This window comes from Athene cunicularia (genome assembly GCF_003259725.1).
Source record: "Athene cunicularia isolate RWA chromosome 12 unlocalized genomic scaffold, athCun1 chr12_part1, whole genome shotgun sequence".
NCBI classification, from domain to species: Eukaryota; Metazoa; Chordata; class Aves; order Strigiformes; family Strigidae; genus Athene; species Athene cunicularia.
Window position 1 is genome coordinate 17,831,624 of NW_020799116.1, and position 13,372 is coordinate 17,844,995.

Below are 13,372 nucleotides of genomic sequence, written 5' to 3' on the forward strand. Positions count from 1 at the left end.
TCAAGCTCATGCAGTCCCAACCCCCCTGCCCTGGGCAGGGACACCTTCCACCAGCCCAGGTTGCCCAAAGCCCCGTCCAACCTGTCCCTGAACCCTTCCAGGGAGGGGGCAGCCACAGCTGCTCTGGGCAACCTGTGCCAGGGCCTCAGCACTCTCACAGTAAGGAATTTCTTCCTTCTATCTAATCTAAATCTACTCCCTGTCAGTTTAAAACTGTTACCCCTTATCTCATCACTACACTTCCTGATGTCCCTCCTCATCTCTCTTTTCACCCCTTTAAATACTGGAAGGCCACTGTAAGGTCCCCTCCGGAGCCTTCTCTTCTCCAGGCTGAACACCCCCAGCTCTCTCAGCCTGTTCTCACAGGGGAGGTGTTCCAGCCCCCTGAGCATCTTCGTGACCTCCTCTGGACCCTCTCAAGCAGGTCCATGTCCTGGGGACCTTAGAGCTGGACACAGCACTGCAGAGGGGGTCTCACGAGAGCAGAGTAGAGGGGGAGGATCCCCTCCCTCGCCCTGCTGGCCGCACTTGTCTTGATTCAGCCCAGGATACAGCTGGTTTTCTGGGCTGTGGGTGCACATTACTGGCTCACAGTCAGTTTTCCATCCACTAATACCCCCAAGTCATCCTCCTCAGGGCTGCTCTGAACCCACTCGCCCAGCCTGGATTTGTGCTTGGGATTGCCCTGGCCTTGCACTTGGCCTTGAACTTCATGAGGTTTGCACAGACCTGCCTCTGAAGTCTGTCAAGGACCAGGCAGGGACTAGGAGGTGCTTCCAGAAAAAAACAGAAGGACCAAACAGAAAAATAAAAATAACAACTGTAAAAATAAACTATTTAGCTTCTTCTAATATCAGAGTGTTTACTTCAGGCTCAGCAGGAGGCTTGGGCCAAAATTAACAGAGAAAAGGCATAGAAATTTTTATCTTAAGTAGGTTGCTTTTCCTTGGTTCTTCCCCTATACAATCATTTATGGATTTAAGAGCATAAAAAACACTCAAAAGGCTGAAGAGTAATAGTTACTATTTATTTGCTTCTGACTGAAATTAAGGACTATGGCCTTTCCTCCAAGGGCAGCATTTTCTTTGATTTTAAATCCACACCCATTTAAACAGCTTTCCAAACAATATTTCATGAAGTGACAGGCACTGAGTAATGCTGTAATAAAATGAATCATTTTTAAACATTTGGCAGACTTTCATTTTCTTTCTGGATTGCTAGAGGAGCAATAGCGGACCTTGCTCAGGCATCCACGAGAGCTGCCTCCTCAAGGGACTGTTTCTGCTCTCCAGATCCCGCAGCTGCCAGCGGCTGCTGAGTCTGCTGTCCCCTCTTACTCCTGATGGATAACGCTTCCCCTTTGTTTACTTCTAGAGTAAAAAAATTGTGTAATATTTTAAGTTTGTGAATAGATCATTGCACAAATTATTCATGAGCTGTGCATTATGCATAGGGTGTTGTAATGGTAAAAGAGAGTAGCTTGTGCTATCATATTTGCCTCACGCAGACATTTAATCTACACACAGCCTTATACACGGGCCACTTAAGAGTCTGGTTTCTTGTATGAATAAAATACAGTCTTTCCACAGCCTGTAGCAGGGAGATGTTCTGTAATACTCCCTGTCCTGATGTAGGTGCAACCTGCTTCAGACTCTTTCCTTTCTGGGGTTGAGCCAGCTCAGCTCACAACAGCACCATCCTGCTGCACCAGCTCAGGCATCTGCAGTTTGGCCCCAAGCCCCGACTCTGCTGTCGGTGCAGCTGCATCCCTGTGTCGCAAATACCTTCCAAACACTTTGCATCAATCGGAGGGAAGCAGCGGAGCTTCCTGCAGGTAGTTCTGAGCAATTACTCATCTTTCCAGACCTTCCTTTAAGCTGTGGCATTCAGAGCACCTTACACAGCCTCGTGTGCAGATGTAGCAATCAGGCATCCAAGGGGTCTGAGCATCAAGAACCACCAGCCATATGGCTCAGGACAGTTGCAGCATGATATTTTCTTCCACCTGTATGTTATGCTGAGTTTTATTTCAGCATTTAGATGGAGGAACTTTGCTTAAAATGCATGGTAAAAGTGATTTTTCTTTTGTTACTCTTTTCCAAGTATCTTTTACCAAGCATGGTTACACACACACACAGAGTGTTGCAGGTAACCAAGAGCAGGAGCTGGAATTTCCCCTTGAATGCATAAAAGCAGTGATTGAGGAAGTAGCTAATCGCGATAGCAATATTGTCAGGGGAAACAAATCTTTTGGAAGTTTCTAAAGCAGCATTTCATAAGATGTAGTCTTCATTTGCTCCTTGCACTTCAGCCCTGCTGGGTCAGAGAACACAAAGCTTCCTTCAGCTCTCACCAAAACACTTGAGTCTTTATTAAAACGCAACCCCCCAAGTCAAAGGCTTTTTCCTTTTCTCGGGAACTGTCATTTCTTGTGAAAAGCAGAAAGCACCCACAGAAGTTTGCATTTCAGTAAGAACTCCCTTTCCCAGTGGAAAGAGCAGGTTTGAGCTGAATTTAAGCAACACTTTTCCCTTGGCAGCAATCTGATATGCTATAAACCCGCATTACTTGGGCTGTTTTTCTGTCAACAGTAAGAGATGAAAAAATGTTCTTCGGGGACATAGTCATCTTTTTCTGGGTAGAATTTCCAATAGTACAAACCCCTTTTGAGTGCTTATCTGTTTCAAGGATGTGCAGGGCTGCCCAATACTAACAGACCCTAATCTGTTCAGCACAGTCCAATTTCTCAAATCTGAGAAAGCAATCAATTTTATGGTAAAATATAGGAGTGCAAAAATCTGAGATTATGACATTTCATGCCTGTTCATGCTCCATTACTGGCAAACTGAAACAGTAAAAGCAAAAAGCTTTCCTTGCTGATCACCAGTCCTACGGAGTGCAACATCTACCCACACAAGTCCAGCAGCACCAGTCTCCAAATGCATGGTAAGAACTAAGTAAACATTGTACTTTTCACCTTCCCATGCTAACTTTCTCTTCTTGGAACTTGCAAAAGAGTTTTCCAGGTCTTGTTTCTAGCACTGTAGCAAGAGCAATGGATAAACAGAGCAGAAAGCACCCCAAATGTAACTCTGGTTACATAGGCTAAAGAGGATCTACAGAAATAATTTAATATCTTGATCTGGTGATGAACCTTTGAATGTTGACAATGACTAGCAAACCTCATTAAAGATTGGTCATTCTTTAGGAATAGAAAGAAGGACAGTGGCAGCTTCTGCCTCTGGACCAACCCAAGGCATACAGCAATCCAGTAACGGTGGGGCTCTGGGACTCTGTCCCATGCCACTGTGAAGGCAAGCACCTTTACTGGCTGTGGGGATGGCTTCAGGAAACAGGCACTTGGCTCCACTTTGTATAGCAGCAACTGTAACACTGAAAGTGTTTTGTTTGTAGAGTATGAGCATATTTCTGTATCGATAAAGCAGTCCTTGGCTACGAAATTGCTGACTTGAAACTGAGGACCATTGCAAAGGGGCTGGGAGAAAGGGAGGGGAGGGTTCCAACAGAGCAGCACTGTGTGAGGCTAGCAGCCAAGAAAAGCTAGGGGCTTTCTGAGGATAAACAGATTCACTAATTAGAATTCACAATCCTTAGTGGCAAGAGGTAGTAAAAATTATTCACCACCTATTAACAGTGTGTATTTATATGTACACATATACACACACCTCTTAAGCCCAATGCTTCACAGCCCAAGCACACATGTGGGTAATTTAGTTAAACCATCAGTCATAGGAGACCGTTGGTCTGTTAACGCTCCGATACCAGCAATGCTGGTATCTGATACTGGGTGGTATTGTCTTGTCGCTCCTCTCACTAGTTATAGAGGCAGGAAACCTTTTAGAAAACTGCCCTTCATTCAGCTCTAGGTTTGCTCAACAATGGCTGCAGCAGAATATTGCCCCAGCCCTGGACTCCTGCGTGGTCTGGGGATACAAATACAAGCTGGGACGGTGCCATTAGCAGCACTCACTAGAATTCACATTTCTATTGTGGGAAGAATTGCAGACTACTTTTTATACATGTCAATTTAAGTTTGCAATTCTGAATAACTTGATTTTATATTTAAATAAACTAGCATTCTCCCTGCCAGTGATTCCTTATTCTCCAATATAATGTAAATAATACTTTATACATTTCATTTTTACAGTCTCTCTGATTGTATCTTATGCTTTCCTTCAACAATGAAAATTATTCATAAATAATAATACATTTTCCCAGTAAAAGAATAATATTAAGATTATTTTTCCCTCCACCTTTTCAAATACCTTTACACTGTGTGACAATTACCCATTGAACTGGACTCCAGCTGCTGTAACAATTTTATTATTTTATTTCTTGCACTTCTAAGGCTCAGAGAGAAAGAAACTCAGTGCAACGTATGGAACACCCATGAGCTCAGTTCTGCCAGTAAGGACAAGAGACCTGTGCATGGAAACCACACCAATACAGGCTCTTTCCCAGGGAATGCTGCATGCACAGAGCAGTACAACGTTCAGAAATGAGTTTCCTGGCAGAGAAACTATCTCTTGTCCATGGGCCATTATTATGAATAATTATGACATTTCAGACCACTCCAAGCAGATCAGACATGGAAGAACTCTCTATCCCCAATGTTCATGCATACCATTCATCAGTACAGTGACTAAAAACATTCCCAGAGACAGATGTCACACAGACACTCCAAGGAAATGTGGGGTGGCAGCTTCAGCACATGAATGTCTGTGCGTGCGAACATCTTACAATTGCATACAATTTTTGTACTAGGAAGCATAAAGTTAAGACAAAACTAGAAAGCACTGTGCTATTAGTCCCCATCCCAGTCATCATTACCTTCTTTAAAATGCTTTAACACACCAACAGGCATTTTTCAATTTTAAGTGATGATGGATTTTCAAACAAATGTACATAAAGTTTTAAGAAAGTCTTGTATTAGAGTACAATAATAAATTGTGCCGGGAGCTCCTCTGATCACTGCATAGAAACACTTTCATGGATACAAAAAGACAGACTTGAAAGCCAAAGCTTAAACACAGTAGGCAAGACTGAAAAAGCCGGTAAGAGTACATAATATAAAGATGTACCAAAATGACGTGGGAGACACCATGATACCCCAGTCTCCCAGGCAAGATGGACAAGTGGCCTTTACCTTTCAGTGGGACACTTAATGACCTTAAAAACACACTGTTGAGTCCTTGTGAGCCTCAAGTGACCAGCATTCATGCACCAAAGCCTCCACGAAGAGTTTTATTTTCTCTCCATCTCTTGCTGCAGCACCTCTCTGGCAGAACAGATCTAAAAAAAAAAAAAAAGGAAAAGCTATGCTATTAGTGATGCTATTAGTGTAGCTATAGAGACATTTATAAACCCAGCACAAAAAGCTTCTTTTGAAGCCTGTTGTCTCTTACAGTACTGTCAAGAGAGAGGAATTGGAAAGGACTGATCATATTTGGTCTTCCACAAGGAAACCCCTCCCCACCCGGGACTGAGTCTTTCAGTGAAACCAGACATTTTCTACTGCCAATAACGAAGCTTACGTCTAACCAGAAGGGAACAAGAGTAAAGGCTTTTCAATCATGTGATAGATGACCTGCACTCCTGTCACAGCCCAAACCAAGCACTCTTGCTCTTCATAGCTCAGAAACACACCGCAAACATGCGGCAGTGTGTGCAGAGCTGTGCTGGGGCATGGCATGGGGTGTGGCATGGGGTGTGACATGGGGCGTGGCATGGGTGTGGCATGGGGTAAGCCGGGCAGTGGCAGGGGGCATGGGGCTGTTGGCTGGGCCAGGCACGGGGCGCTGCCAAGCACAAGCGCCTGAGCTCAGAGCCGGAGAGGCATGTGCTGGCTCAACAGGGGGCCTCCGTCCCAGCCTTGGAGAATTTTCTGCCTAACTAACAAAGTAGGAGGGTTCTTTGTTTTCCAGACCACCAGGTCACACACCGTAAAAGCTTCCTTTGCTTCTCTCCCTGACTATTTCTGTGATCACTGCTATTCTCAGGAAAGCATCAGACATGTTATAATCATCCTCAAAGCTTTATTTATCCCCCAGTGCATACTGGCTTTACTCTGAGGTAGATGTTTTCTCTGGCCAACATACGTCTGTGCACGTGAACATGTGACATGCGGCACAAACACCTGAGCAGCCTGTGTGACATGGCCTGTGCATGGAGGCAGGATGCTCACAGCTTGAGCTGAGGTTACAGTCCACACACAGCTGCTGCATCGGCTTGAAGGCTCAAGGCAATCGTGCAAGCTCACTGTTTCTTCCTGTATGCACAAACCCTGAGACTGGTGAGCATCTTGGTTTGCAAAACTCTGTTTTGCAACTCCAGATTACGCATGTAAAGAAACCCGCACTGGCTCTTAATGCCCTGCAAACTGCTGTCGAGGCCTCTGCAACTTGCACCACAGGAGGGATTCAGTGTGTCACCAAATAGGCACCCACACCAGCAGGTCACTAAGCCAGCGGTGGTGTGGGGAACCCTGGGGAAAGGCACAGTTATAAGAAGGAGAGAAAAGCAGTTTGGAACATTTAGATCAGAGGAAAGACAGACACTGTGGGCTGCAGCTTCTTGTAAAATGCAGATGCTTTTATGTGATGGACCAAAAGGACTATGACCAGACAGGCACAGTGGAAAAAATGCCTATGGAAGGACACCGCTTTGCTGAAAAAGCTTCAGGTGCAGGAAGCTGCCTTGTGTGCAGGACAACAGATGACCCTCTGTGTCTCTTCCCAGTGGGTCCTTGCGTGGAGAAGCACTACCAGCTGCCTGCCCATCCTGCCCCTGGTTGTGCTGCTGTCTGCTCCTTCAGGGACCCTGCGCACCTGTCAATACTGAACAAGGCAAAAGGACCACGGGCAAAAGGGATCCCAGGTTAGCAGGAGAGTACCTGAAGAGCAACACAAAGGAAGTCCATATCTCCACTTCATCAGGGGCTCAGTTTATATGCCTCTGTGCAAATACATGTAACAGGGGGAATAAAGAAGAGGAACTAGACCTGTGCACCCCTGCAGGGCTACAATCTTATTGTCATGACAGAGATGTGGTGGGATGAATTCTATGAGTGGAGTGTTGGGATGGAAGGACACAGGCTCTTTAGGAAGGACAGGCAGGGGAGACAAGGAGAGGGGGTCGCCCTCTATGTCAACAACCAGGTGGAGCACATGGAGCTCTGCCTGGGGATGAGTGAAGAGCCAACGAGAGCTGATGGGTCAGGATTAAAGGGAAGGCAGGGACAGGAGACATTATAGTGGGGGTCTGCTCCAGGCCATGCCACCAGGAACACCAAGTAGATAAAGCCCTCTACAGACAGATAGGAACAGCCTCACGTTCACAAGCCCTGGTCCTCATGGGGGACTTCAACCACCCTGACATCTGCTGGAGGGACAACACTGCAGTACATAAGCAATCCAGAAAGTTCCTGGAATGCATTGATGATAACTTCCTTCTCCAAGTGATAGAGAAGACAATAAGAGGTGCTGTGCTGGACCTTGTTCTCACCAACAAGGAGGGTCTGATGGTGAGTTTAAAGCCCAAGGGCAGCCTTCGCTGTAGCAACCATGAAATGATAGAGTTCAAGATCCTTAGGGCAGCAAGGAGGCTGCACAGCAAGCTCGCTACCCTGGACTTCAGGAGAGCAGACTTCGGCCTCTTCAGGGATCTGCCTGGTAGAGTAATATGGGATAAAGCACTGGAGGGAAGATGGGCGCAAGAAATCTGGTTAATATTCAGGGATCACCTCTTCCAAGTGCAGGAGTGATGCATCCTGTCAAAGAGGAAGTCAGGTAAAACCACTGAGAGGTCTGCATGGATGAACAAGGAGTTCCTGGACAAACTCAAACATAAAAAGGAAGCCTACAGATGGTGGAAGCAAGGACAGGTAGCCTGGGAGGAATACAGAGAAACTGCCTGAGCAGCCAGGGATCAGGTTAGGAATGCCAAAGCCCTGATAGAATTAAATCTGCCAGGGATGTCAAGGGCAACAAGAAAAGCTTTTACAGGTACCTCAGTGATAAAAAGAAGACTAGGGAAAATGTTGGTCATCTCCTGAAGGAAACAGGAGACCTGGTTACCTGGGACATGGAGAAGAATGAGGTACTCAATGACTTTTTTGCCTCAGTCTTCACTGGCAAGGGCTCCAGACACACTGCCCGAAACACAGAAGGCAATATGAGGGACAAGGAGAATTAAGAACTGACCACCGTAGGAGATCAGGTCTGAGACTATCTGAGGAACCTGAAGGTTCACAAGTCCATGGGACCTGATGAGATACATCTGCAGGTTCTGAGGGAATTGGCGAATGAAGTAGTTAAGACACTATCCATCATATTTGAGAAGTTACAGCAGTCCAGTGAAGTTCCTGCTGACTGGAAAAGGGTAAACATAACCCCCATGTTTAAAAAAGGAAAAAAGGAAGGCGCAGGGAACTACAGGCCAATCAGGCTCATCTCTATGCCCAGCAAGATCATGGAGTGGATCCTCCTGCAAACTCTGCTAGGGCACATGGAAAATAAGGTGATTAGTGACACCCAACATGGCTTCACTAAGGGCAAATCGTGCCCAGCTGATTTGGTGGCATTCTGCAATGGGGTTAAGGTGCTGGTGGACAAGGGAAAAGCAACTGACATCATCTACACAGAGTAGTGCAAAGTATTTGACACTGTCCTGTATGAGATAGTTGTTTCTAAATTGGAGAGACGTGGGTTTGGCAGACTGACCACTCAGTGAATAAGGAATTAGCATGATGGGCACAGTCAAAGAGTTGAGGTCCACAGCTCAATGTCCCAGTGGAGAGCAGTGATGAGTGCCATTCCTCAGGGGTTGGGACCAGTGGTGTTTAACATCTTTGCTGGTAACATGGCCAGTGGGATTGAGCGCACCCTCAGCAAATTCACCAACGACACCAAGCTGTGTGGTGTGGGCGACACGCTGGAGGGCAGGGATGTGCCACCCAGAGGGACCTGGACAGGCTGGAGAGGTGGGACCACGAGGACCTCATGGAGTTCAACAAGGCCAAGTGCAAGGTCCTGCACATGGGTCAGGACAATCCCAAGCACAAATCCAGGCTGGGCGAGGAGTGGATGGAGAGCAGCCCTGAGGAGGAGGACTTGGGGGTACTGGTGGATGGAAAACTGACCCTGAGCCAGCAATGTGTGCTCACAGCCCAGAAAGCCAACCGTGTCCTGGGCTGCATCCAGAGCAGTGTGGCCAGCAGGGTGAGGGAGGGGATCCTCCCACTCTGCTCTGCTCTCGGTGACACCCTCTCTGCAGTGCTGTATCCAGATCTGGGGCCCCCAGTATAAGAAGTACATGGACCTACTCAAGTGGGTCCAGAGGAGACCACGAAGATGATCAGGGGTTAGAGCACCTTCCTGATGAGGACAGGCTGAGACAGTTGGGGTTGTTCAGCCTGGAGAAGAGAAGGCTCTGGGAAGACCTTATAGAGGCCTTCAAGTACTTAAAGAGGCTACAGGAAAGGTGGGGAGGGACTCTTCATCAGGGGATGTAGGGATGAGGGGTAACAGTTTTAAACTGAAAGAGGGTAGATTTTGATAAGGTATTCAGAGGAAATTCTTCCCTGTGAGGGCAGTGAGACACTGGCACAGGTTGCCCAGAGCAGCTGTGGCTGCCCCCTCCCTGGAAGGGTTCAGGGACAGGTTGGACGGGGCTTTGGTCAGCCTGGGCTGGTGGAAGGTGTCTCTGCCCAGGGCAGGGGGGTGGGACTGGATGAGCTTTAAGGTCCCTTCCAACCCAAGCCGTTGATGACCAAGGGGTTAAAACCACACCAGCAGCAGCTCTGTTGGATAAAAACATGGAAGATGTTCTCACATCAGTGTAAACCCACTGACAAAGAGGCAACAAAGTCTGTCTGGGTGAACAAGGCTGGAATCAAGCTGACAACAATTAGGACTCTCTCGCTATTTTTCGCCTCTGCTTGGGTTGTTTACCTCTGCCTCCCTGACTGCTCCCTGCTTTTGACATGTCAACTAAAATGTGTTTGTTCATAGTCTCATGAATCCTTTTTTCAGAACCTTCATTGAAATGTTCAGATTTCAGATGGTCACAGGGTTTTGCCTTCAGATTTCAAGCTCCTCCGGGCAGAGACAATGTCAAAACTAAGAAGCATCATGCATACTAATGAGTCTATAGAAACTGTAACTGTACAAATGGTTAACAAATCTTTTCTAATCCACATCCTTTAAGCCTTTTGTAATCCAAACTGCCAAGAAGCAGGGGCAGAAAGAGCAGGGATGTCTTGCTCCTTCCATTAGATTTTACAGCTAATAAAGTACTTTTTCTCGTGTGCTACAGCATGTCCAACTCAAGCACGGCCGTATATTGTGCTCTGTAATCAAGAGATCTTGTTTCCCCCTCTGCTACACATCTTAAATCACTGGCTTCAGTGACTTACAATGTGCTGCTCCCTGGAAAGAGTTAATAAGACTCCATAAAAAAGCTGTATTATTACAACTTCTGGCAGTGGCCCATATATACCTATCACCTCAATACAGGATTTTTGGCAAGTATTTATGCTTAATTTTCTATTTAAATGGCTATTTTATTAAGAGTCCACATGTAGTTGCTTGACATTTCACTTTAGCATGGATGAACTTCAAGCAGACACCTCCTCCTCAGTGAGTGCCACACTCGTGGACTCACTGCAGACACATGGGACAGCAGCATCCAGCACCCAGGTACCACAGCCTCCTACTCCAAAGGATGGAAAGCAGCAGGTTATCAGTGGGGCTACATGAAGTACATCCCAAAATGACATCAGGATTTCAGATAGATGTAATGAGGAACATTTCACTGAACGCTTCAGGATTTAGAGATGGACAGCTGAAGACTGTGTCGTTCAGATGCCTTCCTGCCTCCCAGATGGCAGACATTGAGCAAGATCTTGTGCCACTGAGGTGACCTTTTCTGCTCCCCTGAGTTCATCCTCCCAGTTTCAAATGTTAGTGCTTTAATGTCAGAATCTAACATAAGCCAACAGTTCAAAGGTGAAAAGCATTTTACAACAGAATGAAAATCATAACAGTGTTCAGGAGGCTCAAAATGAGTCATTTCCCAAGGGGAAATTATTGGTATTCTCTCTCCAGCAACTCTGCTGGTGTCAGTGTCATTAAAAAGAAGGAGTGGGAAGACAGATAAACAAAGTCTTAAAAAGCAAATATGTTCTAACTAGTGGTTATCACTGCACTTAATAATTAGGGTACTAATTAAGAGGGTAAGTAACATACTAGCTATTAGCTTCTAGTAATTAGTGTTTTTCTCTAGATAATAACAAGCTGAAAAGAAAATATAAAGACCTGAATCCATTTCACCATTCACCCTGTCCACATCACGAAAACCTATTACACATATTAATATTAATCATTAGCACCACAAAGCAATATTTTCAGATTTCGCAGCATCTTGTAGTTCAGTATTTCAACATGTGTTTTTTGACATGCACAGACTGGACCTTCATGATGTCTAATGGGATTACCATCATATGTGAAAGTCAATTCTTAAACCACCCAGCCTTAACACTGGCACGACAAGGTAGCTAAGAGATGCATGCACATGGGGATGACCCAGAGCCGAGCAGCATAATGTTGCCATAGCAGGCAGAAAGCACAGAGAAAGTCTTTCTGAGAGCAGGACAAACATTTTTCAGAGCAGTGTCCTCATAGGTGGGAGATCTGGATTTAAAGGACCTGAATCTAAATCAGGCAGGGAGTGAGTCTGAGTTGTCTCATATACCTGTCAGTTTGTGCTCAGGGATAATTTACCCCATGATTTACAGTCCTTTCATCCGTGACACAGGGTTTTCCTGCCTTCCCCCTCAAACCATGGTCCTGCAAACAGTCTAAGAAGTGGAGAGCAGTGCCCAGGTCCTGCTCTGTTAAGGCTGGGGGGCAGGGGGTGGGGGAGTGTTTTTTTCCTTGCAGCACTAAGCACAGACTGACCTGCCCCTGCCTTGTCGTTCTCTGTTTAGCACTTACAGTTTCAATGGTGATCAGATAGCAAAAACTGATCAAAAGTGGTTTCTTGGTTATTCTTTCAAGCTGTGATGGGCAGGCCTATAAGCAGTTGGTATCCAGTGGGTGCACCTCTGCCAGCCTTTTGGTTGTTATCAGGAAGGTGCAAACCTCTCCATCGCTCTCCACTTACTGTGCTTCAGTTCTCACTGCAGAGCAGTGTTAGAACGTGACAGCTGCACCCCTTGGGGTTAAACTAAACCTGAAAATGCTGGCCCCCAGGACCTTACCAGAGCTCATGGGAAGCTGCCTCATAGGAACACCCCTGGCGTGGATGTGGGTTCCCAGCACCTGTGGCCTAATTTCCACATCCATGGCACCACAGCGCTCGCTGATGGAGACACAGCCAGTGATATATTTGCTCAAAAAGGGCCACAACTTGGGAAAGCAATTAGCCATATGGTTGGTTTTGACTACTTCTGCAGAAAAGAAGATGCTTGAATTATGTGAATTGGATTAAAAGTAACTAAACAATGAAGAATTTGAAAATTCTTGCATTTCTGATTATATAGAGAAAAATTTCAGATGACTATTTGCTTGTACATATTGCTTTTTTTTTGCTGATATCAGGGGGTTTATTAAGATGATAAAAATACTTAATGCTGAGCTACATTCTGTCTGTTCACTTTTAAAATAAATCTTTGTGCGCGTGTACTTTAGGCTGTGGGTAGATTAATACTCTCAGATTTGCCCATGGATGAGAATATCCATGCCGCTATATTAGTGACAACAAATCAATAATGTAAAATGTAGTATTTTGCTAAAGTACCTTTTTTTTCCCTAAAAGATAGGTGAAATTGCTATGCAACTCGACACAACGTAGAGGTGTTAGATACCTACTAAAAGAGAGTCCTATCTAGGGTAAAGGATAACAGCCACGTTAGCTAGCTACATTACAGAACTGTCATGGAAGACAATAAAGAAAATATTACACTTTATGTTGCTTTTAGACTTACCTCTTACATTTATCTTCTCACACGCTGCTAGAAAGCACAGAAATGGTTCTCGCACTGCTATTGTCTGGAAAGAACTGGACTTTCCTTGACTTTTAGAAAAAAAAACCCAGACTTGAAACACTGAAATCGAGAGTTATTATCTGCTAAAGCTGCATTCCTATGCTCTCATACATTTCAGTACCATTTTATGAGCAGACACACACATGTGCACACACATTGGTCCCATTGGGGAAACAGGGTTATTTAAAAAAGCCCCACATAACTAAGAGCAAATATGAGCTCCTTAGAATATATTTTTAAAATTTGTATTATTTAAAATGCATCAGTTGCTAAATTTTAAAATTCTTGTTGAGTAAACAGTAGGTA